We start from the raw sequence: 4,405 nt of genomic DNA on the forward strand, positions 1-4,405 counted from the left end.
CTTGCATATGAGCAGTTGATGGTCTGTTCCACAATCAGCTCCTGGCCTGGTTTTGGCTGAAGATATTGAGCTTTTCCACTGCCTCTTGCCACAGATATAGTCAATCTGATTGCTGTGTGTTCCATCTGGTGAAGTCCATGTGTAGAGCCACCATTTGTGTTCTTGATAAAAAATGTGTTTGCAATGAACAAGTCATTAATGAGCACAATTAAGTGTTCTGGAATTCCCATTCTTCACAATGCTATCCATGATTTGTTATGATCTACCAGTCGAATGCCTTTGCATAGCCATTAAAACATAGGAAAATGTCTTTCTGATATTCTTTGCTTTCAGCAAGATCCATCTGCCATCAGTAATGAATGATATCCTTCATTCCATATCCTCTTCTGAATCCAACTTGAATTTCTGGAAGTCCTCTGTCAATATACTGCTGTAAACATTTTTGAATTATTTTCAGCAAATTTTTACTTGCATCTGATATATTAATGATATTGTTCGATAATTTCCACTTTCTGTTGGATCATCTTTCTTTGGAATGGGTATAAATATCAATTTCTTCCAGTTGGGTTACCAGGTAGTTGCCTTCCAAATTTCTTGGCAGAAATGAGTAAGCACCTTCAGCAGTGCATCCATTTGTTGAAACATCTCAATGGCTAACCCATCAATTCCTGGAGCCTTGCTTTTCACCAGTTCTTTCAGTGCAGCATGGACTTCTTCCTTCATTACCATTGGTTTTGGGTCATATGTTACCTACTGAAATGGTTGAATGTTGATCAACTCTTTCTGGCACCATGACTCTTTATGTTCCTTCCATCTTCTTTTGATGCCTCCTGTATTGCTCAATATTTTGTCCATAGATTTGTTCAGTATCGCAACTTGAGGCTTGAATTTTTTAATCAGTTCTTTCAGTTTGAGAAGTGATGAACATATTCTTTCCTTTTGGTTTCCTAACTTCAGGTCTTTGCACATTTCATTATAATAATTTACTTTGTCTTCTCAAGCTACCTTTGAAATGTTCTGTTCAGCTTTTTTATGTCATCATTTTTCCAATTCTCTTTAGCATATTCTTCACTCAAGAGAAATTTCATAGACTCTTCTGACTTCCATTTTGGTCGTTTCTTCCTTTCCTGTCTTTTAAATGACCTTTTGCTTTCTTCATGTATGATGTTCTTGATGTCACCTGACAACTCCTCTGGTCTTCAGTCATTGGTATTCAATGTGTCAAATTGATGCTTCAGATGGACTCTAAATTTAGGTGGGTTATAATCAAGGTCATATTTTGGGTCTCATGGAGTTGTTTTAATTTTCATTAAAACTATACTGAAGCAAATATCATATCCTCTGAACATGTTCAAAATCATTGGAGGTCATAATAGATCAAACCTCAGACTCAATTATATAATTCAGGAGTTAGAAGACATTTTATAAAACGAGCCAGACAGTAACTATTTTAGATGATGTGGGTCACTAAGATCTCTGTTTCAACTACTCATTTCTGTTGTTGTATTTTGAAAGCAGCCATAGAGAGTATGTAAGCAAATGAGTGTGGCTATGTTCTAATAAAATTTTATTTACACAAGAAAATAGCACACTGGATTTAGCCCACAGGCCATTGTTTCTTAACCCCAATATAGTTCAAAAGTGGCAGTAAAAAGATATGCTTCACTGCATTTAACAATATTAATTCCAGGTTTTAAATAGACTTGGAATATGGTCTCTATGGCATCTGACCCTGCTGACCACATGTAAGGAACTATTTCAGGCAGTAATGGGGCTGCGCTAAGCAATTCACACATTGCCAGATGGAATCTATTATGTTCACAAAGCTACTGTCACCAACAGAAGGTACAAAATAATCTGGTCACTCAATTAGTTACAATCTTTTGACAAGGTTCATCATGGCCACAGACCAGCAACTGTACTTATGTGATGCTGTGATGGTGGCCCCAAAGCTATGGAAACTCCATGGGATAATGTTCCAATACAGTAGAGGAGTTAGTCTCATCTAAATATATTGATAGAGTAGAGGACAGGTGGCTTTACCTCTTGACTCTAAATTAGAGGCACAGCAAGAGGATGAGGTGAGTGACATTAATCTCCTTCAATTAATTAACAGGAATGTCAGAAAAGCATTTAAAACTTGCAAGTTATGGGGATATATTGTTTCAGTACCAAGTATTAGAAAAGGAAAAAGGGGAACCTTTTGAGAGTTCTGGAATCAGAGAGAGTAACAGCTAACTTTGATCACATAGTAGAGTGAAATAATATCAGAGGAAACAGAATGGAAATCAGAGGCAGAAATGCCAATAGGAAATGCTATGGTGGGGAAATGAAACCTGAACACAAGGACACCTTTAGGAAAAATTATTAATACAAAGTGTGAAGCAAAGGGTGTTGGTGTGAGAGAACTCTATTGGTTAATGAGGTTGTTATAAACACCAAGGGCAGAATTGTTGGTCAGTTGTATTGTAGTAGCTTGCAAGTTGCTGTGTTGCCGAAAACTGTGCCACCAATATTTCAAATACCACCAGGGTTACCTATGGTGGACAGGTTTCAGCATTCTTCCTACTAGGAAGAATGACTTGGTGATTTCCTTTAGAAAATTAGCCAATGAAATCTTTATGGATAAACAGCTGCAAAAATGCACTTAAACATACCAATGATCATGAAGATGGAGTTTGTCTGAGCAACAGTTCATTCTGCTGTACATAAAGTCACCATAAGTCAGAGCCAACTCAATGACAACTGTGGTGGTTGTTTGTGTGTCAACTGGGCTGGGCCTGGTTGAGTGGCTGGGCAGCCGGTGATAGCATTCCCCATGATGAGACTGGTAATCAACTCCATGCTGGAATCTACCGTGAGCAACTAAGTAGCTGCCTTAAGGATGTGGTCTGTTTCCTGTATATAAGGAGAAACCTTGGGGAACAGTCTCTAGCTTATGGCATGCTTGAACCCTGCATGTAGCCATGTCATTGTTCAGCAGCTTGCCATGCTCTGCTGACCTTGGGGCTTTCAATGGACTTGAATTAATGGCCTGCCATGTGGTTGGGTAACATTGGGACTGTGCCTTTTTACTCATCAACCTTGGGCTTGTCAGTCTCAGCAGCCAGCAGCTGTCTGAGTGAAGAAACCTCTAGCTCCAGTGGGCTGGAAGCAGGAAGCAGAGCTGAAGCCCAAGGTTGAGGGCTTTCACCCAGCTCCTAGAAACTGGCACTTCGAACTCAGACTTAAAGCCTCTCAACTGTAAGAGAATAAACTCCTGTTTCTTCAAGCCATCTCTTTTGTAGTATATTCTTGTCAGAATGGTACTAGGTAACCAGAACAACAACTAACAACAACAAAAAGAGCACAGTAAGTTTCTGAGAGTTTGGAGTTAAGAAATAAGGACCTCATGGTGGGCTGCTGACTGAGCACACTGGCAGAGCTGTCGACTCCTTTGTTGCTCTTTCCCAGGGAGGGGCACACTGCACAGTAGAGTACCATAACTTGACTTACTCCTCTTAAAAGGTTGTTCTGGGACATGACACTTATCATGAGATGAGGTTCAACTTTGCCCTGCATTGATTTTTTTTTTTTTTTAAGAATATATACTGCAAAAAGCATGCTGTAAATCAGCGCTGAGATGAACTCATCTGGGATGCACTAGAACCATCCATCATATTTGACATTTTGATCCACTATCTGTCTGAAGCTTGAAATGATAGAGCTGCTACGATATGTGAAACCTGCGTTGCTCTGTTTACTATTTCATTTCATCCTTGATTTACCATCTCTTTTAGAGGTATTGAACAAATTATTGAAGGGTTAAGTTGATGTCTACAACAGTTCTTAAACTGTCTTCAATTTTCACTGCCAATATTTTAAAAGTGGCTAAAACAGAAATGAGAGTGAAAAAATCTTTTGCATTATTTTTAGGGGAAAAATTATCAGTAAAATATTACTACAGTGTCTGAACACCTGTCTAAATCAGAAGTAATAGACTTTATGTTGGATATGTTGGCAGATATTGCTCCATGAGGATGTGTTGCACCATGAGGATGCTCTGGATCCCTGTGTGTGATGAGCTTCATGGAACTAACCACTATGGCCCTAACTGTGGTCCTAAAGCATATCAGAGGCAACATTTAATGTGGGAGACAGTTTCAAACTTCAGCCCAAAAAGTCAGCCAGAAGATGCCTATAAGTATAGAGGGGAAACAGTGAAAAGGAAATGTTATCTGGATAGCAGTAGAATTCTCTCTGCCAGAACTCACCCCAGTAAGCACCAATGAAGCCCTAAGTGTGCTCCCACAAGAGCAGTGCATAGTCAAAGCCCATGGACACCCTCAAGCTTGGGGTGGAAAAGGCTCATCAGTAACCCTGACTCCAGTTTCTGTGGCGTACATGTTTGGGTAATAACCATACA

Source organism: Orycteropus afer, unplaced genomic scaffold (genome assembly GCF_000298275.1).
Source record: "Orycteropus afer afer isolate SDZICR_OR568_19922 unplaced genomic scaffold, OryAfe1.0 scaffold00234, whole genome shotgun sequence".
Classification (NCBI taxonomy): domain Eukaryota; kingdom Metazoa; phylum Chordata; class Mammalia; order Tubulidentata; family Orycteropodidae; genus Orycteropus; species Orycteropus afer.